At 41.8% G+C, this 27,833-nt stretch overlaps 1 protein-coding gene across 2 annotated transcripts in view; it reads left to right on the top strand.

Moving 5' to 3' along the window:
- CBLB (Cbl proto-oncogene B) overlaps nt 1–27,833 on the top strand; it is a 213,690-nt gene that overhangs the window by 37,432 nt on the left and 148,425 nt on the right. The window contains exon 1 of one of the 2 annotated variants that reach the window (XM_030204170.1): nt 13,222–13,229. The exons of the other annotated variant lie outside the window; for it this stretch is intronic. The gene's annotated coding sequence lies outside the window, so the exon portion shown is untranslated. Of the gene's footprint in view, nt 1–13,221; nt 13,230–27,833 lie in introns of those variants that run through there. 2 annotated transcript variants of the gene reach the window in all.

Genomic DNA, 27,833 nt, shown 5'->3' with positions numbered 1-27,833 from the left:
ATCTCTGGTGGCAGGTGGATGTGACATGTGCAGTGGGGAACTTTGGAAAAGATGGGCATCAGGATTTTGCAAAACATGGAGTAGGTTAAGGGTATAATTAACCAGCAAAAATTCTATTTGTTGTAAACAGTTATTTTTTTAGATGCCACACTTTTTTGGTTTGCTAGATAAATGAACAGAATAACTATTTTAAGGATGTTTCAGTCAAAATCAAAGTGTAGCAGTATCACCTTTTGTGATCTATGTTGTCAGCCTTTTCAAGTGCAAATTGTAAAGTATGATAGTTAAGTATCTTTATGAGAGCAAACATGCTATGTTGCAGTTCTTGCACACTTTGAATTTTTTTGTTGTTAACACAGTTTATTTGAACCACATAACTGTAGAGAAGGACATGCAGATAGCCAACAGTTAGAGAGAAAACAAAACTGCATCTGAGTCTTAAAAAAAAATAATTTCTGATTGTGCTTTTAATTAATACCCCGCTGAAGAAAGGCCTTTAATCACAGACAGATCCTTAAAGTCCTAGAGGATGTCATTGGATAAAGGGGGGCTGAATGTTTTAATAGTGACTCAGTTGGTAACCAGCTGTTCCCTCCCCAGTGGGGGTTTATATGCAAAGCTTTTGTTTGCCACCCACATATGTGCCTGTGGCAAGGCAGAGAGGTTGCTACTTTTAGCAACAGTGTTTTGTTTAGAATAAATAAAGATAAAATCCATCTGATAAGGTAACATGAAGTGTTTGCTCTAGGGAAAATAAAAGGCATAGTGCAGCAGAACTGAGGGTCTTTGTTTCCTCATCCCATAAAAAGGCTTTGGGTCACTTGGTTTTTGTTATAGTGCAATGAAAATTCAGTAATTCCTGGTTCCTTATTTTTTTTTGTAAGGAGAAACTGTGTGTATATATAACATAGTAACATAGTAAATGACGGTAGATAAAGACCTGTACGGTCCATCCAGTCTGCCCATCAAGATAAACTCATTCACATGGTATGTGGTACTTTATATGTATACCCTAGTTTGATTTGTCCCTGCCTCTCTCAGGGCACAGACCGTAGAAGTCTACCCAGCACTGTTCTTGTACTAAGTTCTGGAGCTAACGTTGAAGCCCCTTAAAATTTACACTCCAGTCCACCCCTATCATTCAGTCACAATCAGGGCATAGACCACAGAAGTCTGCCCAGCTCCCGTTTTTGTTTCCAAATTACCAGCGACGCCATCCAATCTCGGCTAAGATTCCGAAGAACCATTCCTTCTAAACAGGATTCCTTTGTGTTTATCCCACACGTTTGAATTCCATTACCATTTTTATCTCCACCACCTCCATACACGTGTGTGTATATATATGTATATATATCTATATATATAAAACTCACCCTCAACGTTCTATTGTCTGACGTCACTGAAGCCAAGGTTCGTAAGTTCGAAGCTCTGAAGCCACGAAAAGCACAGTCTCAGGGCCCCGCCCTCGCGTCAAACGTTATGACGTTGAGGGCGGAGCAATTCACTCACATCGACAGCGGCCAGGGCGGAGCAATGGCGTCACTGACGACGAAGGTGCGTCAGGTGGGGGGGGCCAGAGTCACACATCAACGGCTACCACGGCGGCACAATGGTGTCACTAACAACGAAGGTGCGTTGGGTGGGGGGGGCCAGAGGAAAGCCTTGCTAGCGCCCGTTTCATTGGCTCCAGAAACGGGCCTTTTTTTTACTAGTATATATATATATGTATGTGTGTGTATGAGTGCATGTGTATATAATATAGCTTGCAATAACGTTTTAAAACATTACAGTGAAGATTTAAAGCTTTTGACTGTTAGCATCTGTACAGTTCTATGATACACGTCACCATTTATTCAAGATTTTATTTCCTAGAGTCCTGCCACAGTCTCCTTGTCTATTTCATTTAGCCCTAGAAAGAATAGAAAGAATGTGTTTTATGGGCTCTAAATTATAAGGAAGTGCCACTGTCATTGTAGAAGTGGCAGGAAACAGAAGTCCACTATGCAGAGTTAAATATCCCCGACTTTTAAAGTGGCAATAATTCCTTTACTTGTGAACATTTTGACTCTTAACTAAATGTTTCTATGGCAACTCAATGCTAACTTTATTTTCTTGCAACAGATTCCTGTTCCAATGAGACCCATTGTATATAAACATTTCAAAGACTAAAGAAAAAAAATAGGCTCCTGATGAATACACTTTGGACCAAATGCACTCATGAGTTTTTCCCCCCATTTTGTGACTTGGGGAAAATGCTTAGTACATAGGCCACTTTGTGTATCAGCCAAAATGGTTATTTTTAGCAAAGGGTCAACAAACAAGTTGTAAGTAATGCCTGTTTGTTCAACTAATTCAGTACATCTCTGACTGTTCTCAAAAGAAGGTCCTCATTGCTCACAGAACCTAGTCATAGGTATAGTTCAAGAAATAGGTATCAGCTAAAGTTTATTATTGATCCTTATCTCCACATAATTAATATTCAAGTGAACTAAGAAAGCAATCACAACCCTTTCAGCACAGGAAACATCAGAAAGATGAGTTGAACACCAGATTATGAAGTAAGTAGCTCCCTTTAGTATATACCCTTTGAGCTGTCTCTAGGTTCCTTTTCAAAAGTGCCTCCATTTCATGCATCTTCCACTGAATTCTCAAGAGATGTTGTCTCCATCTTTGATTCATCAGCCAACGCCCATTCAGATTCTGTACAAAAAAGAAGGATGCTACAACTTTGGTACCAATAAATTAGTTTACAGCAATGCTTTGCAATTTTTTTTTTAATTTCATGGCACTTTCAAGAGTGCTTGATTCTCATGGAATACCATACCAAAATTTGCAGTGTTGAGTTTTTATTACACACTAATCACTTTGCTGGTGATTAAGCTTGAGCGTACCAGAAACTCTGCTTTCCATTACGTTACTTCCCACTATTCGAGGATGTGTGGGTAGTTATGCCCATTGACCAGCAGGTGGAGATGGAAAACTCAGAATTGAGCTGTCCCATATATACTCAGTTAGCCAGCCCAGTTCTCTAGTATTTTCTATCTCCAGCAAGTGGATGGATATTCTTTCCTGCTCCTTGTTCTGAGGCCCTGCTCCTGGTCCAGTTGGTCAACTGGTCTCCCAGTTGAGCTTAGCAGGTGACGGTCTAGTGGGGGTCATATCTAGTGGTGTCAGATTCCTACCCTTGGTCCCAATAGAACCCTGCGTTCTCTGCCTTCCTCTCTGCTCTCTAGTGCTGCTTGACAACAACTTTAAAGCAAAAAAAAAAAGAAAAAGAAAGAACTGATTAAAGCTAAGAAAGGGTAGTTGATGGGCTCTCTTCATTGCAGCAGCTCCTGGGACATGGAGCAAGCAGTGCAGGACTGTGCTCGAGTGCAGCTACAGGACAGCCCCCAGTCAGGGGGCTGTGAGGTAAGAGATGCCTCGGAGGTGAGTGTGTGTGTGAGGGGGTGGAATCCTGCCTTGGACCTGCGATTGAGCAGCGCTCGTGGTTGGGCTTCCACTTCAATGGCTTAAAAAAAGGCGCCATGGTTGCTTGCTTGGGCCAGCTTTTTCCTGCCAGCATGGTGTGTGGTGGTGCAGCTTGTCCTTCATTCCAGGTTCCCCTTCGCTGCGTGCAGTTAAAAAAAAAAAAAAAGCTGCAGTGTACACGCTGATGGTGCCAGTGGGGGATTTCTGTTGGCAGACAAGGTTTTTGGAGGCAGGGTGCAGTCTCCTCTGGTGCTTGCCTGCCTTTCTTATTTTGGTATGGGCCAGCTTTAGAGCCTGGGTACACTTTGAAGGGCCAGCATGCCACTGACTTTCTTCTGGAACAAAAAAAAAAAAAAGCCAGCACGCACAAGACAGCTGCGAGAGCTGTTGTGCTTGGCTCTTCCTGGTACTTGAGGGCTGTCTTCCTGGTACTTGGGGGCTGTCTTTGTTTCTGGTGGATCAGGCTACAGGAGCTCTTTGGCTTTTAAGTGGGCCCCATGCCTTCCTCTTTGGGCCACTGCAGTGGTCGGCACCTTCTCAGGTTATTTCTCTGCAGCTGCTGTCTTAGGGCTGTGGTGGTCGCCCTAGGGCTCCGGCTTCTTGGGGTTTTGTTTCCACTGAGGTCTTCTCCTTGTCAGTGGCATTTTTTAAGTATGTGTGGAGCTTCAGAGGCCTTTGTTCTCTGTTGCTGACATCTCTGACTGCTGGCCGGCTCTTTTCATCAGACCATAGTGGTCTCTTGTCTTTTGGCTTGCAGTCCTCTTTTACTCTTCAATGGGGCAGTAGTTGTCTCCTCTCTGGGGATATTATTTCCTGTGTGTCTCAGCGGCAATAGCCACTTTTATTCTGCATGGAGAATTTTCCTATTACACCCCTGGGGCAGTTTGCGCCCGAGAGTCTCAGCAGTTTCTGCTGTTTAATTGCGACATGGCAGGCATCTTGTTGGCAAGCCTGCGGCAGTCTTTTCTCTTGGGAGTTGCAGATGGCTCCTGGTCTTCATGGCTTTACCTGTCTTCTCTCTCAGGAGTTGCTGCTGCCTCCTGGACTTTTCTGGCATGACACTGTCTCCTCTTCGGAAGGGCAGACACCTCCTGGGCTTTACGGCTGCGTGGTCTCTGCTCTTTGGAGTGGGTGATGTCTTCTAGATTCCCTAGCTATGGTGATCTCTCTCTTCAGGGTTCTAGACACCTCCTGTGCTTCTTAGCCTCGGCAGTCTCCTCTTTGAGGAGTTGTAGACACCTGCTGGGCTTCACAGCTGTGACAGTCTCCTCTTTAGAGCTGCAGACACCTCCTGGGTTTCAAGGCTGTGGCAGTCTCCTCTTAGAGTGGCAGATGCCGACTGAGCACGGCTGTGGCAGTCTTCTCTTAAGTGGCAGATGCCGCCTGAGCACGGCTGTGACAGTCTCCTCTTCAGAGTTGTAGGCACCTCCTGGGCTTCACGGCTGTGGCATTCTCCTCTTCAGAATTGAAGGCACCTCCTGGGCTTCACGGCTGTGGCAGTCTCCTCTTCAGAGTTGCAGAGGCCTCCTGGGCTTCACGGCTGCGACGGTCTCCTCTACGGAGTTGCAGAGGCCTCCTGGGCTTCACGGCTGTGGCGGTCTCCTCTTTGGAGTTGCAGAGGCCTCCTAGGCTTCACGGCTGTGGCGGTCTCCTCTTTGGAGTTGCAGACGCCTCCTGGGCTTCATGGCTGTGGCGGTCTCCTCTTCGGAGTTGCAGACGCTTCATGGCTGTGGCGGTCTCCTCTTCGGAGTTGCAGATGCTTCCTGGGCTTCATGGCTGTGGCGGTCTCCTCTTCGGAGTTGCAGACGCTTCCTGGGCTTCATGGCTGTGGCGGTCTCCTCTTCGGAGTTGCAGACGCTTCCTGGGCTTCATGGCTGTGGCGGTCTCCTCTTTTTATAGCATTAGTCGTTGCCTGATCTTCACAGCTGCAGCAGTCTCCCCTCTTCTGGGTTGCAGATGCCTCCTGGGCTTCACGGCTGTGGCGGTCTCCTCTTTGGAGTTGCAGACGCCTCCTAGGCTTCACGGCTGTGGCGGTCTCCTCTTTGGAGTTGCAGACGCCTCCTGGGCTTCATGGCTGTGGCGGTCTCCTCTTCGGAGTTGCAGACGCTTCCTGGGCTTAATGGCTGTGGCGGTCTCCTCTTCGGAGTTGCAGACGCTTCCTGGGCTTCATGGCTGTGGCGGTCTCCTCTTTTTATAGCAGCAGTCGTTGCCTGATCTTCACAGCTGCAGCAGTCTCCCCTCTTCTGGGTTGCAGATGCCTCCTGGGCTTCCGACCACGGTGGTCTGCTCTCTTCAGAATGGTAGTCACCTCCTGGGCCTCACAGCTGCACAGTTTTCTGTTTCAGACGCCTCCTGGGCTTTCCAGCTTGGTGGGCTTTCTCGTCAGAGTTGCAGGCTGCACTGGTTATCCTTGGCTGCTGCAGTCTCTGTTCCTGGAATCCAGTAGTTCCAACCTTCAGGGGTTGTCTCTTGAGGGCTGTGCTCAGCTGGGGGTTTCCTCTGTTTGCAGTCTCCCCTCTTCGGAGTGGTGGATTTCTCATGCGCTTTGTCTTGCAGTAGACTCCATTGGGGAAGCATTTTGGTTCTGTCCTGCTAATCAACTCCTAGTAGAAGGAACTTCTATACTGAATTATCACCTATCTGTTAGATATCTGTGATGAGGTTGGGTCTGCAGGAATGCCATAACATTATAATTTTTTTAAATAAATGACCTTTGTGGTGCCATTTTTATTTTGTTTTAGTGATGAGAGAGAGTGTGCTCTTATGATTCCACATTATCTATGGTCTGTAGCCTTTTCCTGCTGGACAGACTGTCCTTACACCTGCAGGAAAAAGTTATTTTTAAATTAGCATCTGCTAGCCCTGTGTGTGTGTGCGCATGCAAAAGAAGGGTTAGCAGCTGTTAAATGTGAAGCAGATTGCTGAGCTAAATACGATAAATCTGTCCAGTAGGGTGGATTCCCCATAAAGGAATGAAATAGCCTTTTCTAACTGGCTAATTTTGCTTTTTTCCTAGTGACACAGATCTGAATTGCATCCTTGAATAAGAAGGCCAGATTATGATACCTTATGCGTGACAGTGTTTCTTCTAGTTGCATCTCTGCTTTCTGCTTCTCATTCCTTATCCTCTTTCAAAAGCCCATGAATAAAATTAAAATATGGTATTAGAATCTCTTAAGATATTGGTAAACAGGATACAAAAGTATGATGAAAAAAATCTAGTGCTTTTGGTTCTGCACTAAAATGTACACATGATTTTACTGGAGTTATTTGGTAGCATATATTGCTCTTGTCATACATCTTTTCAGACCTAAGTCAGGTCTTCCCAATTTTGTGTTACTGATAGCACAACCAGTAAGGTTTTAGGGTAGCTATACTAAATATGCATATGGTATGATTGCATATGCCATATGCTTAGTCTGCAATATGAAACATATTAAACGGCAAGTGACCGACTCACCTGCAAATGCGCAGTAGAGTCGGAACGCTGAGAGTGTAGAAGTCCAAGCCCCGCCTCCACCAGCAGTACAGCCCAATAGGGAGGAGGGCTTGGACATGGGTGTGGAAATCAGAGGAGCAGGGAGGGAAGGAGGGGCGGAATTGAGGGAAACAGACGCTGGGGGGAGGGCAGGGGAGAGAGCAGGGTTGGTGGACGGGGGTGGGGGTGGGGGAGGCCATAGGAAAACAAAAGACTAGCCCATTGTTACGGGCTTAACGGCTAGTAGATATATAGATATTTGTCTTGCATAGTCATTGTGACAACTGAAAATCTGATTGTCACAGTCACCTTTGGTCAAATTTATGAAGCCCTGTCCTGAGGTTACATAGAAGCATCATGATAACACTTCTTGTGCTTTTAAGTTTTTCTCATTACGTACACATTGAGTTCTTTTCATCCTTGACTAGTAAGTGATAGAAGAATTTTTTAAACCCTTTGGCCTTCTCTAATGTAAATAATAGCAGCCTTAATTCTAAATTTACCCAACATTGTCTCACTCAAGCATGCAAAGTAGTTAACATTGCAAATTTAGATACATGGTCAGCAAAGCAGAAATGTATCCAAATTATAGATTTTTCTTGTAGACTTCCAAATAATGAATTTCAAAGTATTGATATTGTATATACACTCCAAACATAATGAGTAAACATCTATTTTGAAGATAATTATAGAGACATCAAATATTTTTATGGTTCAAAATTGTCTTTGAAGAAGCCTTGGTTTCCAGAGGTTGATTCTTTTTTTTTTAATGTTAAGTGAGTGTACTGCCCAAATACACAGGGAACATTTCTTTGTGAGTGAAATTGTGTTGGTGTGGTGAGATTTAAATATACATCTGGTGCCATGTAACACAGAAGCAACTAAGCAATAAACAAGTATCTTAAGAGTGAGAATATTGTATTCACAGGTAGTGATAGTCTGTGGTGGAGGCAAAATCATGAGATATATTACAGAAAGACTTCAAGAAATATAATGAATTAAGAAAATACCTAGCGTAATCTGTTGGGCTCATTACAGGTAAAGGGGTGATGGATTTGATATACTGCCTTTCTGTGGTACAATGAAAGTAATTACCATTTATTATAAGCAGGTATTTTCTAGGATCAATGTGCTTGTGCAGAGGGGCTAAGTAATCATAGAAAGAGGACAAAGGGTGTACATTTTTTTTCTTTTTCTGCATTTATGTCATAATTGTTGCATTATGTTTTGAATGGTATTCAAAATATTTACTACAATTGTTTGATTTTTGATAAAATCTGTGTCCTTTTTTTTCTTAGAGTACCTGAATAGAATACAAAGGTACTCTTTATTTTGTATCCCAGCCCAGTATATCACTTGATACCATTAACAGATACTTCTTTTCTGCTATTAACTCAAAGAAAATCATTGGTAACATTTTGTTCTTCTCAACATCCTTCCTGATACCTAAGTGTACTTAAATTGATAGAAGTGTAGAGATATCCTATGAAATCCATTATCCATCTGGAAGAAGCAGGTTTTTTTTTTCATTCACAGGGAGAAAAATGGCAAGTGGTTGATCTTTGAAATTAAACTTAAAGATTAGTAACGCCAACTATTTGTCCTTACAGAGGTGTCAGCAACATTGTTTTAGGTACAATATATCCAAAAGTCAGGTACCTGCCATAGATAGACTTCTTTTGTATGGATGAAAATCTGCTAATTACTCCAGGCAGAAAGTTATGGAGTGACTTAATTACCCTGTTATACCACATTGAGACAATTTAATAAACTATGATATGAAAAAAGCATAAGAAATAGAAAATGCAGTATAATAGGTGTAGTGTAACGTATGAGCAGAAACAAAACACACAGTTAAAACAATGAGGTGATCTTGAAGACAGGGAATTTAAATCCCAATAATAGCAATAATATGATAATGTCAGTAATATACACATTAAGCAGAACAGTAGAACATGTGTCCACAGAATACAAACGACACACCATTCTCATCACCACCACCTCCAATGGGAGATCATTCCATGTTTCTGCTACCCTTTCTATAATTTAATAAAAACTCCGTAGATTATTCCAGAATCTGTCCTTATGCTTCCTCATTCCAAAGCTTACTTTCAACTGAAAGAGGCCACCTGTGCGTTTATGACATGGAAGTATTTCAGTGTCAGTATCGTATCTCACTTCTGCCCTTATTCCCAAGTATACATATTAAGATCTTCAAGTCTATCCCTATTTGTTTTATGGCTAAGACCAGCAACTAGTTTAGTGGCCAACCTATGGACCAATTCCTTCCTGTTTACATCTTTTTTTTGTTTAGGTGTGGTTGTCAGAATTTCATATTGTACTCCAAATGAGGTCTCACCAGAGGCTTACACAGGAGCACTATCATCTACTACTACTATCAATCACCTCCTTTTTCCTGCTGGCCGTTGCTCTCTCTTTGCACCCAAGCATCCTTCTGGCTTTTTGCTTTTGTCTCTTCTACCTGTTTGGTCAAATTAAGATCAGATATGAACACCCACTAGGTCCTGCTCTCTTTTCATGCACAGAAATATTTTACCCCCTATACTGTACCACTCTCTTTGATTTTTACAGCCCAAATGTATGATCCTGCTTTTCCTTTTAACATTAAAAGTTAGCTGCTAAATTCAACACCATTCTTCATGTTTTTCTAGATTCTCTTCTGCTTATCCATACCTTCCAGGGTGTCTACCTTATCGTAGATTTTAGTATCCATCCATAAAGAGGCAAACCTTGCCAAGACAGTCTGTCTAAAATATCACTTACAAAAATGTTAAATAGAACCAGGCCATTCACTGATCTCTACGACATACCATTGGTAACGTCCCTCCATTTATCACTACCCTCTGTTGCCATTCTACCACTTTCTATCCCAGTCAGACCACAGTGTATCAGTACTATTGGATAAAGACTGCCTTCCATACAAAAATGTGGAAAATGTGAGCTGCTTGAAATCAACATCCAAAGTTTGATTATGCTGACATTTGGTCACTTTGCTATTGTTATGCTGTTAATACAATGTAAATTGGGTGAATCTTCATAAAGGCAGTTAATGAGAGTATGGATTTTAATGGAGTCACGGATTTGATATACCACCTTTTCTGTGCTACAACCAATGTGGTTTACTTATATATTATATACAGGTACACAATAAATCCAAATGAATAAGGAAATATCTGAAGTCAGGAAAGTATGGGATACAGGGATAAGCACAGCAGATAACTAAGGGAGAGAAAAGAATTGTAGAACTTTTTAGTTAAAATGAATGGGCTGGGGGAGTGGCTAAGATGGCACCGACACGCCGAGAGGAGCAGGACTGACTGAACATTCGCTGCATATTTTTCCTGCTACCGATATGCCACACGGGGCTTATCAGAGTGTTACGCTCTCCAGCTCGTGCATCTTCCCTGAAGCAGATAACATTAAACAGCTTTGCGGTTCGGCACCCACCGATAGAGACCGGAGTTGAGCTTCCGCTTGACGTCGGGGAAGGGAACCCGACGTCTTTGGAACATGAGGTTACACTCCTCCGGTGCCTGGGAATCCACCATGCCCTGCCATAATTTGAGAGGAGAATGTGGGACTACAGGACGCGGAAGTCGCGAAGATCGTGCCCTGCGGAGGGGGCTCTCCCTCGGAACAGTTATTGGCAGCTAATGAGAATGGGAAGAGAAAGTTTGTCGAAACCCCCCCCCCCCCCCCCCCATGGTGGTTACACTCGATACCCTTTGGCAGGCTATGGAAAATATGAAAGCCCTGATTACAAAATCAACCCAAGAAACGATGAACTTGATTTCTACGGTAGACCAGCTCTCTAAATCGATGAACAGCTCCTCATTTGTTGTCAAACTTTGTCAGTCAGATGACCCAGTGAGTGTACCTGGCATAAATGTGTCTCAACTTCAGCCTGGGCAGTATGTTGCCTGTGTTTATGACAACAAATGGTATATTGGCAATGTCTGTGACACATCATTTGAAGAACATGATGCCTTGGTCAACTTTATGCATCCATGTGGGCCTGCACTGCACGATCATTTCATTGGCCTAGCAGAAGAGATTCTTGTTGGATTTCTGAACAGCATATTCTAGCAGTTCTTCCAGTACCAGCAACTACAGCACTTGGACAACAGTATACATTTCCAGAAACAGCAGTGAAACTTAAAAGTGAAAAATTCTTGTCACTTCAGCACTGAGGTTTTACTTGGGAACCATTAAGACACCCCCATTAGGCTTGAGAAACTAGGCAAAGACAACCAAATGAGGCTTGGGAACCTCAAGTAAGATGCCCACCTTCAGGCTTGGGAACCTGTGCCAAGTGGACCTCTTGGCGATGAGGTTCCACTTCCTATTGAATTGGTAGTGGCGTAGCCACCATGGACCAACGCATGCTTAAAGCAACTGAGTGACTTATACAGCAATTAGAAACATTGATGGGCCCTATATCCGTTTCATCTATCATTCAACAATACTGGCCAAAAAACACTTTTTTTGCAATCCTTATATGGAGAGACTCCAAATTGAAAACTACATATTCCGATAGAAGGAAATCTGCTCTTTCTAATGGTGCTAAAAGAAAGAATATTTCTTTCTTTTAGCACCATATGGTCCATCACAAGAATATCTCTTGTAAAACTTGGAGTCCACTTTACAGCTTGAATAGCAAATGTGCTTCTTTTCTCTGTTGATTTGCTGTCACAGGGCTTGACATATCTTGATAACCAGGTTGAATTTGCAACTTCCCTTTTCAGCAGTCTCTAGTTGGTGCTTTTCTGTTTTGTCATAGAACATGAAATGCTTGTTTATAGCTCTGTTTTACTCACGTCAAAGCAAAGTGTTTTTGTGCTGTCTACAAATGCTTTTGTACAGTCAGTATATCAGGCAGTGGTTACTGTGGTTTTTTTCAGTAATTGTTTATCAAGAGGAAGTTTACACAGCATGTGGGGAAATAATTTGAAGGATACTAAAGCTCTGTAACTCCTATCTTTTTGTGTACCCTTCGGTATCCTCCTATCATTTCTGCCTTTACTGCACCAGTGCTGACCATAGCTATCATGAGGGTGCAGGGACCAGAATAAATATTTTGATTTGGGAATTTTTAAAAAAATATTTTTATGTACAGGTTATTAGTGGAAAAAAAAATCTCTACAAGGTAGTAAGAGTTAGATTAGCCATCACTTTTATCCAAAGTGCCAGGATTCATACTTTTCCGAGGACAACTAGGTATGATATTCCCACTTGTGGGTGATGTTATCCACAGAGCCCAGTGCAGACACTGCCATAGTGCACTGTCACTTTAAAAACTTTGAGGCAGTCCCCTTATCCACATGTGTAGGTGCCACCCCCCCCCCCCCCACCATGCTTGAGTTCTTGAAGTGTTTCCTGCAGAGCAGAGAGGTTGGGTTTCTAATCTCTCCTTAGTGTGTCCAACTTTGCCTTTTTTGGTGCCTTCCCTTTTTTGGGGGGCTATTTTTTCTCATATTCTTCTTTATCTTTTAATTTTTTTTCAATTGATTGATTGTTTATTTTTTTCGGCTTTTGAGACCTCTGCTACCAACGCGTATTCTACAGGAAGAAATCCAGGCTGTGCACAAAGAGGAGCTCTTGGGGCTACTGCATAGGCAGTCTGTTCAGGCTTACAGGGTGGTTGTGCCAGTCTCAGCACAGTCTGTAGATGTGTTTATTAAAGCTTTTTATATACCACCACTTCTAGATCGCAGCGGTTTACAGTAAAATTTAAAAAATACAATAAAATCAGAAGAACTCCATAAAAGATAGGATAGAATACTCACACAGAATCAACCATACCAGGAGAAACATAAAATCAAATACATCAAATACTAGACCGTCAATACCCCGCAGCCTAGTGTCAACTAGAAGGGTGTGTGTTTGTGGGGTTAAAACCACTGCCGCCTTCCTTGCATGAGGAACAAGCCCTAAGGTAAGATGATAAGCCAAAAGTAACAAACCATGCTGAGAAAAGCTAAGTCAATGAGAGGGCAAAGTTTCCAAAACACAGGTAGTTAGTCTAATTGAAGAAAGCAGAGTAGTAAACTGGATAAGAAAAGGAATTGAAAACAATTATCAGAAACAGGATTGAAATAGGTGTAGGAGCCAGGGGAGATGGGAACAAATGAAGGTGCTATAGGAACCACCTGGCAAACCCCGGTGGAACATTAAGGAGAGGAGTTGAAAGGCAAAGGGCGGTAACCCCAGTGCACAGGAATTGAACAAGGAGGCATAGAACGAGACAGTCACAGGAGAGGTCCCGCACACCGGCTCAGTGTCAACCTCAGGGGCACCACGAACCTGGTCAATGCACGAGTCGGCATTGGCAGTGGAACCTTCTCTAGTCTTAGAGACTCATCTGCCTCGACGCACTTTGATGCAGAGCCAGTGCCCTAGCCAACACTCTCTTCTACGTACTTCCCAAGAACAGTACTTTTAAGTGTCAGACTCTGACAACAGAGCAGGACCCACAGGATCTCTTGGATGAGGAGTCCTATGGCATTCCATCTGATCCTTCTCTGCCACCTGAGAGACGCAAGCCTCCTTCAGAAAGTATATCCTTCCCTTGCTTTGTCCGTGAGATGGCCCAAACCATACCTTTCAAATTGGAGACAGAGGAAGAACCTCATTCAGACCTTTTTGAGGTTCCAGTTTGACTCTCCTCCTAGAGAAGGAATCACTGTTCCACTTCATACAATTATGAAGAATACTCTGATTAAAAATTGGGAGACTCCACTAACAGTTCAAGTTGCTTTAAAGAAAATTGATACAATGTACAGGATACAGAAATGCACTGTATTAAAAAAAAAAAAACCAAACAGTTATCCCATCATTCCTTATTTGCGGAATCTGCTTTAAAATGTACTCACATTGCGTGATCTCATGCTTCTGCTCCTTCAAGCAGAGAAGCTAGAACATTAGACTCTTGGCAGAAGAACATTTCAGGCCTTGATGCTAACCAGTTATATATTAGTTTCTCCGAGGATAAGCAGGCTGAAATAATCCTCACAAGTGGGTCAGCGATCCGCGCCGGCCCGGAAACCGGCATTTGAAATAGCAAAAACTTTTACTGGAGCCTTCTGAGTGCTCCGTGCATCCAACTGCGCATGCACTGAGTGCCTTCCCGCCCACCGCGTGGCTGCTCCCCTCAGTTACTTTTTTCCGTGTGAGGAGCGGCACTGTTTACCTGGCTCCGCTTCGTCATCCGGGAGAGCCTCAGTTTCTTTTTCGCCTCATTTTTTCCTTTTCTTTCTTAGTTTAGTACAAAAAAAAAGGGAAAAAATTTCCTTTTATTTCTTTAGGCTTATTTTTCGACCAGCATCGTTTCCTTTTAATTTAGTCGCAGCTGTCCTTAAGCCTGCTCGGCTGGGCTTTCTTCTTTTTGTGCGTTTTTTTTTTTTCAGCACAATCACATTCTTTGATTTGGCTAGGGCAGTCTTTCCTTCCATGTCATCGAAGACTCCAAGTGGCTTCAAACGCTGTTCTCGGAGCAACTGGACCATCTCAGGCGGGCGGGAAGGCACTCGGTGCATGCGCTGTTGGACGCGCGGCACATTCTGAAGGCTCTGACAAACGTTTTTGCTATTTCAATTGCCGGTTCCTGGGCCAGCGTGGATCTCCAACCCACTTGTGAGGGTTATCAGCCTGCTTTCCTCTGAGAATACCTGCTACAGGTAAGTATCTTCACTTTATCAACTTTATTCCACAATTTACTTAGTCTCTAATACCGAGTACTCTCTCCTTTCTAGACTTCCTTCCTCCTGAAAAGGCTGAGTTCCTCAAGCTTCACAGGAAACTTCTAGATTGTCGTAAATATCTAGCCAGGCAGGCCTTTGATTTCTTTGTCTCTTCTTGCATTTACACCTTAGGAGTAGCACTGCAGTCTCTTTCCTGGCTTAGAGTCTCCGACCTTGAATCTGCTGTCCAGAAGTGTCTAGTAGATGTCCTTTGTAGTGGAGATAACTTATTTGGTAATAATGTTGAGGAAGTTGCTGTCTTAATTAAAAAGCATGCAAATACTATTAAAACTCTGTCCAGGACACAGACTTCTGCTGTCTCTTCTAAATTTGCAGGATGATTTTGATTCTCCAATTAGTATACATCTAAACATCATTGCGCTCCTATTTCTTCACCTCAAAGGACTATGCCACAATGCTCATGTCCATGGCAGAAGTGGGGACAAAATCAGACTTCTTAATTGGGCGATAGTGCAATCAGTGAGAGGTTGGTATGATCCTTTAATCCTGGGCCGAATAATTGTTGTCTTCCAGTTTTTTGGAACCAGGTCATCTGATAGGCTAGTGGAAAGCATTGACAAAATGAAAGGAGGGACATAATTCAATCACTTCATACATGGGGGGGGGGGGGGGGGGGGGGGCGGTTATGTGGAGTTATAGCCATTTTCAAAGTTTTTTGATAGTTGCAGTAACAGTTTGGGAAGAGGGAACTGTAAAGCCCTCAAAGATGCTCTGTGATTGGAACATAGATGAGGCAAATGTGACAGGGGCCGAAGTAGAGGTTGCTTCAATGGCTGCCCAGAGGGTATTGATGTTGGCCTTGAAGTGGAGTGCTAAGCCTTGGGCAGTAGGTGTGGCAGCAGAGGGTACCTGAAGGATAGGTGGGGCTGTCCGAGATTTGAGAATCATATACAGGGTAGCAATATTTGGGGCATTGGATATCTTGCTGGTGTAGTAGGCCCTTTTGGCTGTTAGCATGGACATTTTATAGGAGTAAGTGGAAAGGGCTAATGGAGTATGTTGGTGCCTCCATTTACTCTCCACCTGTCGGAGTTGCTGCTTCAGCAGTCAGGTGGGTGAATTCCATGGCTTTCTGGTCCGTGTGAAGCAGGTAAGTGTTCTGGTCTGAATTGGAGAAATAGTATTGAGAGTATTGCACAGTGCATTATTCCATAGATCTACCCTGTCCATTATGGGGAGCTCAGAAAAATTATTAAACAGAAGATCAAAAGTGTGACAGAAACTGATGCGTGAGTTTACTAAGACCTGTAAAGTGCAAGGCTGCCAAGTGTTTGGATGGTATTTGCAATTTTGCTGTATAAGTAAAGGAGATAAGTAAATGATCCATACAAGGTAGAGGAGAAAGAGTAAAGTTTTCTAAGGAGTTTGATAATTTAGCAAGCAAGAGAACAAGTTTGTGCGTGTGACCACTGACATTCGTAGGAGCTAAAATATCTTGTACAAGATCAAGACTTGTAGTGAGAAAGAGAAAATTGGGCATGAATTGGGAGGAAGGGTCATCATAGTGAAGGTTTAAAGTGCCTGAGTAAAACTGGTCATGGAGAGTTGGTGCAGAAGTCTGCTAGGAGCGTATGAAGGAGTTGGGTGGAACAGGCAGAAGGGGGAGGAGTGTGGTAGATAAGCAAGACATCTATGTGTGTGTTTTGGGGGGGGGGGGGGGGAGTACCTATGTGGAAGGAAAGGGATTCAAGGAGGTCTTGTGAGGCTTAACCAAGTAGAACAGATGAGAGCAAGACCGCTGCCACTGCCCCCCCCCCCATGGTGCTGGTGGTTAGAAGCATAGTTAAGGTAGTCAGTAGGGTTAACTTGATTGAGATAGGACAAGTCAGCATCAGTGAGCCAGGTTTCAGTTAAGCAGAGGAACAAGCAGCTTCCATGGCTTTCATAGGGAAGACTCTTCTCAGTCTACATTAAGACCAAGGGACCATGATCCTAATTGCTCCCTAATGGCCTCGTCAGATTTGGTTCACTCTTTTCCTAGAGTTATTGTCCAAGGAACCATTGAGGTTAGATCCTAATAACACAAAACGAGGGGGTCCCTCCTCCATCCAGATCCCCGCTATCTGGCCTGGTTTTTTGATGACATAGACTTAGATTTCTTAGTTTCTAGAGTACTATTAGCCTCTAGAAAACCTTCTACGCCTGCCCCTCTGATGTACACTTCCTGTATTGGAGGGCAGGAGCAGCTGGGCTTGCAATGGAATGCACAGGAAACTGGTCCTATGCATCTTTGCTTGTAGAAATTATACCACCCAACCTGAGAAAACAGCAACAGGGTGAGTGGGGGGTGGGGGGGGGGGGGGAGAGAAAGGAGAGATGGTGGTGGGCGGTTGGAGGAGGAGAGAGAGGCACTGCTAACCTGAGAAGATAGCAGCAGGAAAGAGGGGAAAGAAACAGTGGAGATGAGATTTGATATACCTGCTTTGAGCTTTGGAGAGGCTAAGCCTCCCCAAGCTGCTTATATGGGTGCTTATGGCTATCTTCGTATTGTACAGAAGTAGATTTTTACATTGGAGTAAAGTTTAAAACTCTGGGTGCATATTATACATGTGTGTGCATTATATTTGAGATAATACGATTTATATATATATAAATATATAAATATATATATATTCCTGGTGGAATTCTGTTCTACTATGCGATGCAGAATTTGTGCATAATTCCTCTCTGCAGACTGCACAGAATTCTGCCTTTCCCTTTCAGAATTCTGTGCATTCTGCTGAATATTCTTTTTCCTGCTGGCTGGCTCCCTTTTTGCTGCCTGCTTCCCTCCTTCCTTCTTTCTCTGCCTACCTGCACATGCACCACTATAGCACGGCAAGAGAGGAGATGCATAGCCGCACATCAGGCTGCTTCTTCCTCTGCTTTCAGAAGCAGGCCAAAGTGCGGCTGTGCAGCTCCTCTCTCTTGCCACGCTGTAGTTGTGCTTTTGCAGATAGGCAGAGAGGGAGGCAGGGGGTGGATTGGAGTGTGTGTGTGGAAGACGGGGTTGGGATGAGGGGTGTCTATGTGTGCCCCCTATGGGATGGGGTGGAGGGCTGCAGGAAGGTGTATGGGGTTGCATATGCCATGGGGGGCGGTGCTGAAGCAGGATGGATAGTGTGTATATCATAGAGTGGAGGGCTAGAAAACTATGCGCCTGGGGGAAGATTCTGGCCCTTGTAATTGGGGAATTCTGCACAAGAAAATTACAAATAAAGTGTGCGTAGAATTTTCAAATATTGTGCACAGAATTTTGAATCTTTTTGCGCAGATTGGCTCTCCCTGCCTCAGAGGTCAGCAAACTCTGGTTCTCATGTTGTGCAAATAGGACTGGTTTTCAGGATTTCCTCTGTAATTATTAATGATGTATTTGCATATATTTTGTTGAGAATCTGTTTCATATACAAGGATGGTGAATTATGGTCTTAATGCAGAAAAGTGGTCTCATTTTCAGGACATTCAAAATTTCAATATTAAACAGATTTCTTGAATCATGTATGCAAATACATCTTATTCATTGTGGAAATCCTGAGGCAGGAAAAGTAAATCTGAAATCCTATCCCATCTGCCCTTACCCCACCACACACCTTTTCGTCTATGTTTCTCCCCTCCCTCCCTGGAACATCAGTTAGCGCAAACTGAAATTATATTACATTATTTGCGCTGCTGCCTCTAACTGAGGCCAGGTGACACAGCAGCAAAGAATAAATGACAGTAACAATTTTTCAGATTTTTAAAGTCATTGTCAGGATATTTTTAACATATAACAAAGTAACTAGCAAGCATATGATAATTTCCTTTTACTAATTTGACCTCCATTCAAAGAGGCACATTCTGCGCTGCCAGCCCATCCTTCCCGCTTTTTCTCATGTACCAAGGTCATATTTTAAAAGCTCTTGAAACTAGGTGAATGCTTTTTGAAATATAATGCAGTGTCCAGCATCCATTTTTACTTTTTTTTTCCCTTAACTTCCTCTTTCTTCAGTCTCACCGTAGCCTATTCCTGTGTGCATTAGGGAGCTGTTTTACCTTAAAATGCTGACTAGTTGTTTTATGCTTGCGTTTGATAACATTACTGTAGACTGTACAAGCTACTCCTTATAGTATTTTTTTACTCCCCTAACTAGAACATTTTAATTTGATTGGAGGAGTGGCCTAGTGGTTAGGGTGGTGGACTTTGGTCCTGGGGAACTGAGGAACTGAGTTCGATTCCCACTTCAGGCAAAGGCAGCTCCTTGTGACTCTGGGCAAGTCACTTAACCCTCCATTGCCCCATGTAAGCCGCATTGAGCCTGCCATGAGTGGGAAAGTGCGGGGTACAAATATAACAACAACAAAAAAAAAAGATTAAAACCTTCCAAAAATTACTGAAGACCAACCTGTTCAAAAAGACATACCATAATGATCCATCCTAAATACCTGACAACAAAACTCTACCAGAACCAGACAAAACCGAACTCTCTATACCTGATTGCTTCAATCACTCTGTCACTAAGGAACGTTAACGCAATACCTCCTTACTTCCCACACCTGAAATGAACTGATTATCTAACTTACTTTATAACTTACTTTAACATTTATGAACTCTTATGCAATACCATTTTGTATTTCTCATTCCGGAAATGATGATCGCCATTACGGCATAATGTAAGCCACATTGAGCCTGCAAAAAGGTGGGAAAATGTGGGATACAAATGCAACAAATAAATACATTTACTATTGAGTCAAATCTATGTTTAGACAAAACTTGGTGTATTTATTAGTACACCATTCTGTTTGATAGAATTTACTTCCTTTCTTCTGTGGCATGCTTTGCCATAGGAAGGAAAGAATCAGCATGCCTAAAGACACAAATGTGACTAAAATATTCTGAAACTTTTTTTAATCCCCAGTTGTCATCCTCCTCCATCATCCAACTTCCTCCAGTATATAGGGAAGGGCAAAGGAAAATCTCACACATTTTCCTTTTCAAATTGTGTTTTGGGCTAAAAATGTAATAGACATAAAATAATGAGTAATACATTAAAACTGCCACAGTCTTTCTGAATTCAGCTAAACTAATATTTTTAACTGTGTTTGCAACTGAAAATAGCCCTAATAACAATGGATAAATATCCACGCCCAATTTGTTTAGCAGCTAAATTTAGCTACTGTGAGGGGGAAATCCCATCTCCCACCAGGGGAATCTAGTCACCTAAATCCCTAGTTAAATTAATATATTGGTATACCTTAAAAATGTGAGGATATTAACTGAAAAAAGAGGCTTGCGTGTTAAACTGATTCTGAGGGACTGAAATTACTGGAAATATCAGTAAGATAGAAGCCAGTTGGGTATGAACGCTTCAGACTGCAGCAAAAATGCCAAACTCTAGTGGTTATATTAGTGCTTATAGGGAACTTACCTCCTAGCAATGTGGCTGACTGGAATGACTGGAAACAAATGCCCAAAACCCATTTCCATCACCTGTGCAGAACGTTTTGCATTATAGTTGTACTCTACTTTAATATAGTTTTCAACCAACTGCAAACACAATAAAATTAGCTTTGTGGTTCAGAATTCAAGTCAAGATGTCGTTAAAATGAAATATTTGTTTCAATTTGAAACTTGAAAGTCACAGTGTTGAATTTCTCTAATTCTGACACTTTAATAAACTATTGTGAAAAATCTCCTCCAGCCTTAGTAATCTCTCTCTCATTGCAGTTGGCTTTGTTTCTCTCCTCCCCCTCAAATTAGGATTGATTAGCTTTCTTCCCTGCCCTCAACACCTGCCGCTGTCAGGCTCAACTTTTCCACTGGTTCAGGTTTTGCCACAACAGGGATTTGCAATAAAATATTTTCAAACTTTTTGAATTTTTATTTTAATTTCTCAGTTTTTGTTTAATTTACTTTTCCTTTTTCTACATTTCCTCTCTGCTCTGATTTCTTAGTTGCTTTCTGTTCACTTTATTCTCTCAGCATTTTTTCCAGATGTTTTCATCATTATCTTGTTTCTGCTTTTGTTATAGATTACGTTTCTTTTTTCATTTTTTCCTCATTTGCCTTTATCCCATGTTTCATTTTTCCCTCCATCCTCATTTCCTGCATACATTCTTCCTCCTCACCTCTACCTCTTTATAATTTCCTCATCTCTTCCACCCTTCTCGCCTTGCTTTTTTTCACCCTCTCCTTCCTTCCTTCCTTCCATTTTCCAGTTCTGCCCCTTCATACTCTTCTCTGCAATTCTTTACTTTCATTTCTGTCCATTACCCCTTGCTTTCCCTTCCTATTTTTTTTAACCATTTTTTCTCTCTACTTTCTCCTACTGGCATCCTCTCCTTCTTTGGTTTCTGTTGTTTTTAACTCCCCTCCCCCCAAGTGCTCACTCGCTCTTTCTTTCCCCCTTGTCTGGCACTTTCCCTCCCTCCTTCCCCTACACTCTTTCTTCTCTGCTGTACATATGAAGTTACACAAAATCTTACAAACGGACTCTCAGAAGTCCATACCAGCACCAACTCCAAGAACTTAACCCAGTGTTTCCAAAACCTGGTCCTGGAGGCACCCCAGCCAGTCAGGTTTTCAGGATATCCCCAATGAATATTCATGAGAGAGGTTTGCATGCATTGCCTCCAGTGAAAACAATGAATAGTCAACAGTAAAAAGTAATATATGCTGCAGCGGAGCTTCCCGCTCAAGCAGGCCGCAAGCCTCTACTGGATCATAACTGCATGCCTCTCCCTAATTGCTGAAATGTTTGTTTAATCATAGACCTTTCATGTAGGTCACCCCTTCCTTCTTTGAATACCAATGGTAGAGTAACCAATGCTCTGTGCAGAATGCTACAGTACTTTTTTGGAAGCCCAGCACAGTCATACCGCTGCTGTTTTGTGCGATATGAAATGCAAAGAAAGGAAGTATGTTTTAACACAGGCAAAGCATAATCACAAATATACTGTTTTGTGTTTGACATAATCAGACATAGTAAGAAATTCCATATAACTGGTGCTGTCTAAATTTCCAGGCAGTTGTGACTTAAATCTGGAGTTATTCACATGCACTACCACATTAGTGCATGCTAATGCAGTATATTGGCAGTCGGATCCCATTACATAAAATATGACCCCGACAACATGGCTTTGTAACAAAATAGCCTATAACTGTCACAAAAATAAGAAGTATAATAAAAACTGTCTCCCTTCCTCTAGGGGGCCAGAATCTCTTCTCCCTGTCTATCCCTCACTCCTTCATCTGAGCTCTTTTGTCCTTCAACTTCCTCTGTATTGCAGCATCTTTCTCTCCTCACCCCCATTGTTATCTCTGTCCTGCAACCCCCTTTCCTGCATTCTGGCATTTCTCTCTCTTCCTCACCTTCTCATGATCTGGAAATGCATCTCTTAACCTTCCTTCCCACCCACCTCCCAACACAGTCCAGCATGTCTCCCTTTGTTGGGGGTGTTTTGACCAGGTACTGTGGTAAAATAGATACTAACAGTATTAGAATGTAGTAACAAGTTCTACCTGTTAAGGTTTCTTAGGTAACAATATAGTAATTGTCAGTGTCAGCAATAGTAAAAAAACAAAAAAATACCCCCCAAATTAAAATGCTGAATCATTCCTTGTCAATAGTAATGGAGCTGTATTAGTTTGAATTAGATTTGATTTACAAAAGGATATTTGTTTCAGATTAGACTTGATTAAAAGATGTTCTGCTGTGTATTTAATAAGTGAACTCATCCATGTTGTCTTCTGTGACAGACAGCTGCTGTCATTTGTTGTTTGTTTTTCATCATTCGTAAAGTGAAAGTAATTATGAAGGAAGAAGACTCCAGGCATCATTCTTCTTTGGAATACAAAGCATAACAACCTGCAGTCATTTTGCATAATGTGTGTTTGTAGATTTCTTGGTGTTATCAACAGCATAGGTGGAATATAGGTTAAACTGAGGGATGGAGGGGGGGAGATTAACAGAAGTAGAGCTTCAGCAATCATGGAATGGTTGTTACCTAGTTACAAAGTTTGTGGGAAAATGGATGGATGTACTTCTTTGGTTGAATGGATTGACCCTTTTGATCCAAAATGTTCTCATAAAGTTAGCCCCAATTTTGTTAAGTTTTTGCAGTGATGAGGTAATTGCTTAGGTGGAGAGGAAAGGGAAAGGCAGCGTTTGCTCTACAGAGTTGTATATCAAAGGTCAGCTGTGTTTTTAAATACATTTTTATTTTTAGCATGCTGAACCTTTATTCTTCATTTGAGCCCTGTATTGTTTGTTTTGACTAAAAAATCAGATGTCTGAAAGGTGAAAGAGATGTAAAAGTTTCTAAGTGTAAAATTGTAGACCTTTACTTATATTTTCTTTTAATGCCATGTACCATTTTATTTTGAATGCAGAGGATATTGTCCTTTACAAAACATATTAATCGTCATCAATCTATAAACATGTGAAAAGCTCAATTTTGTCTATCCCATTAATGATGACCCACATCTTAGAAACATATATTGTGTACTATGAAAAGAAAATAGCAGTAATGTAGAAAAGGTTTTTTTTGTTAAGGTGCATACAGTCACTAAACAATAGATCCTTTCGCAATCCTTAAAATTACACAGCTAAAGTGGAAAATCTTATAACTATTCAAGTTCTTTGCATATACAACCTTAAATTAAGTGCTGTTGATTCAGTGTTAACTTATGTCAACCCTCTGGATAATTGCCTCAAAATGTTTGCTTTTCAGTTAGGCGGCTAATTGTCAATGGAGTGCTGTCCATTGCTGCTGTTAAGATCCATGCCATTGCAGAGCTTCCTCTTTTGCATTGACCTTCATCCTTGCAGAGCATGGTGTCTTTTTATAATGATCTTTCTCTTCGCATGATGTGTCTGAACTGTGAAAGTCAGTCTTCTGGTTTGAGCGTCTAAGTAAAGCTTAGGGTTTGACTTTTTCTAATACTATATAAGAACATAAGTGTTTGCCATACTGGGACAGACCAATGGTCCATCAAGCCCAGCATCCTGTTTTCCAGCAGTGGCCAATCCAGTACCTGGAAAGATCCCAAAACAGTACAATACATTTTATCTTCAAATTGTTAAATTGTCCCATTACATCTTCCAGATTTAAAGAGATTGTTTCATGTTCTCTGACTCATAAATATGTTAAAAAGCAGCAGTCCTAGCACAGACCCCTGGGGAACCCCACTATCTACCCTTCTCCATTGAGAATGTTGACCATTTAACCCTACTCTCTGTTTTCTGTCTTTTAACCAGTTTTTAATCCATAATAGAATACTACCTTCTATCCCATGACTCTCCAATTTCCTCTGGAGTCTTTCATGAGGTACTTTGTCAACTGCCTTTTGAAAATCCAGGTACACAATATCAACCAGCTCACCTTGATTCACATGTTAGTTTGTCCCTTCCAAAAGTGTAGTAGATTGGTGAGGCAAGATTTCCTTTCACTAACTCCATGTTGACTTTGTCTCATTAATCTATTCTTTTGAATATGCTCTGTAATTTTGTTCATTATAATAGTCTCTACCATTTTGCCTGGCACAGACGTCAGGCTCACCAGTCTATAATTTCACGGATCTACTCTGGAACCTTTTAAAAAAATCGGCATTACATTGGTCACCCTTAAGTCTTCCGGTACCATGCTTGATTTTAAAGGTAAACTACATATTACTAACAATAGTTCTGCAAGTTAATTTTTCATTTCTATCAGTACTCTGGGGTGAATACCATCCAGTCCAAGTGATTTTGCTACTCTTCAATTTGTCAAAGTGCCCCATTACATCTTCCAGGTTTATAGAGATTTGATTCAGAATCTCTGACTTGTCAGCTTTCAATACCATTTCTGGCACTGGTATCTCTCTCAAATTTTCCTCAGTGAGGACCGAAGCAAAGAATTCATTTAATCTGTCCGCTATGGCTTTGTTTTCCCTGAGTGTGCCCCTTTTACCCTTGGTCATCTAGCAGTCCAACTGATTCTTTTGCTGGCTTTTTGCTTCTAATGTACCTAAAAATCTTTTTACTATAGGGTAATTCCATGCCAAGTGGTCTAAAATTTAAAAAAGTTCCCACCATCATGTTCTCCAATTTTGTTCAAATGTTATCTGTTGCGCGAGTCAGGTGTTAAAGGTTTTCAGTCCATGAGCTCGGGACATTTACCAAAATGCCATTTTTGGGGTCTAATAAAATCCAAACACATTTATAAGAATGGCTAAAAAAATTCAAATCCTGTACAGTTTTTGATGCTAATTCCGATGAAATACATTTTAACATCATGGATGCAAAATCCAGTCAAACATGTTGACTCAAAATGTGCATCAAAATTGGTCGCGACTCATCAGAACATATTTGGACCAATATTCAGACTGCAACAACTTCCATGCAAACAAAGATACGGACTTGAAATTTTGAACAAGCATTATGCTTGTGCTGGACATAATATTGCCAGATCTGCAACTAACCAGTATCTATAACTGCCCTGCAGGATCTCTTCAAAGTTGGCACTGTCTGCGCAAATGGTAAAATGTACAAAGTTCAAAGCCAATTATTAAAAAAGAGTCTGCCTGAATCAGCTTGTGAACAGTATCATCTGAAAGAGAAAATTGTGCTCTACAACATTGATATGTTTTTGTTTTGCAATGCCACCATTAAGTAGCCATTTACTCTGGTCAAAATATGTTATATTTAGTACGCTTGATGCGCTAATTTTTCTTCATTTCTAGGAAATTGAGTCTTAATAGTCGCTTAAAAGTATTGATATAATTATTTATTCGTTTGTATTTTATTTGTTGATTGTCCAGTCGTTTATTGTGCGCTGTTATGGTGGATTGGAAACGTTTGTGAAACATCAGTTGAACAGAGAGATGCTTTCATAAGCTTTATGCATCCTCATGGTCCCGCTACTTCATTTTATTGGCCGGTAAGACGCGATACTTGCTGGATCCCAGAACAACTTATCATTGCTATTATTTCAGCTCCATCAGTGACATCATCTGGTCGGCAATATAGTTTCCCTGAAACCGTTCTCTTGCAGATCAATGATGCTTTCAGCATGATGAAGTAACTGAAGAAGGCAGGCTTGGGAACCTGCAGTGAAGTAACTGAAGAAGGCAGGCTTGGGAACCTGCAGTGAAGTAACTGAAGAAGGCAGGCTTGGGAACCTGCAGTAAGGAAACACACAATCAGGCTTGGGATCCTACAGTAAAGAAACCCACAATCAGGCTTGGGATCCTGTAGTAAAGATACCCACCCATCATGGCTGTTACTGCATGGCTATCGGGCGTGGCCCCTATGGCGATGGGGATGCTGGTTTCAATGTGATAACCAGTAATGGTTCAGCCATCATGAACCAACGCAATACGCACACACAAAATATAACATACTTTGACCAGTGTAAATGGCTACTTAATGGTGGCATTGCAAAACAAAAACATATCATTGTTGTAGAGCACAATTTTCTCTTTCAGATGATACTGTTCACAAGCTGATTCAGGCAGACTCTTTTTTTTAATAATTGGCTTTGAACTTTGGTACATTTTACCATCTGCGCGGACAGTGCCAACTTTGAAGAGATCCTGCAGGGTGGTTATAGATGCTGGTTAGTTGCAAATCTGGCAGTATTATGTCCAGCACATGCAAAATGCTTATTCAAAATTTCAAGTCCGTATCTTTGTTTGCATGGAAGTTGTTGCGGTCTGAATATTGGTCCAAATATGTTCCAATGAGTCGTGACCAATTTTGATGCACACTTTGAGTCAACTTGTTTGACTGGATTTTGCATCCATAATGTTAAAATGTATTTCATTGGAATTAGCATCAAAAACTGTACAGGATTTGGATTTTTTAGCCATTCTTATAAATGTGTTTGGATATTTTTAGACCCCAAAAATGGCATTTTGGCAATTGTCGCGCGCTCATGGACTGACAACCTTTCAGAAAAGGGGGTCTAGATCTGCAACTATTGTAGTTAGAGACCTCAAATTTTGGGAAACTTCATTTAACACCTGACTAGAGCAACAGATAAAATTTGAACAAAATTGGAGAACATGATGGTGGGAGCTTTTTTTAATTTTAGACCACTTGGCATGGAATGACCCTATTTGCTTATTTTTAAAATTCTATATCAAGGTATAATTCTGTGCAAGTATAATTATTTGGTTAGAAGGATAATTCAATTAAAAAAAAATATATATATATAAAACACTCTGGGCCAGATGTACAAAGCTTACCATACTATTAACGTTTGCTTTAGACTGCCCTTTACCCCCTGCCCTTTACCTTTTACCTTTTAAAGGTACACAGAGGGGTGTGGGTAGGGAGGGGATTGGGATCTGGAGAAGGTGTGTGCATATATGTGTGGGGAGGAATCCAGTTCACTAGACCACCAGGGAAAATTAAAAAAAAAAAATGATTTGGGGAGGGCCTGGTGGGGTGTCCAGGGTCTGAACCACCAGGTAAATTTGAACCACCAGAGAAATTTAAAAAAAAGTGTGGGGTCAGTGTGTTGGAGCTGTCAAATGCATTTGACAGCTCGGACTCACAAACAGCGAGCGATGCACAAAGGGGGATCCGTGCAGCTCAATTGCACGCGATCCCCTTTGTGCATGGCTCTCTGTTTGTGATTCACTAAATTTTTATTGAGGCAGCCGTATTTTCAGCTGCCTTTGTGTATCGGGCCCTCAGGCTCAGTCAGTCCAGCGCTACTGCTCCCATTATTGGCAGTACAGGGCTCAGAAATCCAGGCTAGTTTACAGTCAGAACAAGGGGCGAGGTTTTGGCTGGCTTCAGGAGAGCTTAGCCACGGTAAAAGAATCCATTCTGGACAACCGACCAGTAGGAAGGAGGCAAATATTTTTTTTCCAAACAAACATCCAATCTGGACAACCTACCAGTAGGAGAGAGGCTACATTTTTTTTCCCAGCGGATTCTCAAAAATAGTCCAGACAGCCCTTCATTGGCAGAAAATCCCTCCAAATTGCTCACTAAGAGCATCCAGATTAAGCTGTCAGAACTGGTAATTATATATGAAGGGCTGAATCTGGAGGATCATATCACAGCTCATAATTTACGAGCCATGGCTGTGTAAGTAGGCCCACCTGAGATCAGCCTCTATAGAGGAGATTTGCAAGGCTGTGACGTGGTCTTCTG

This window comes from Microcaecilia unicolor, chromosome 5 (genome assembly GCF_901765095.1).
Source record: "Microcaecilia unicolor chromosome 5, aMicUni1.1, whole genome shotgun sequence".
Lineage (NCBI taxonomy): Eukaryota > Metazoa > Chordata > Amphibia > Gymnophiona > Siphonopidae > Microcaecilia > Microcaecilia unicolor.
The sequence above is the reverse complement of the archived record's forward strand: the minus strand, read 5'-3'. Positions and strand labels throughout refer to the sequence as shown.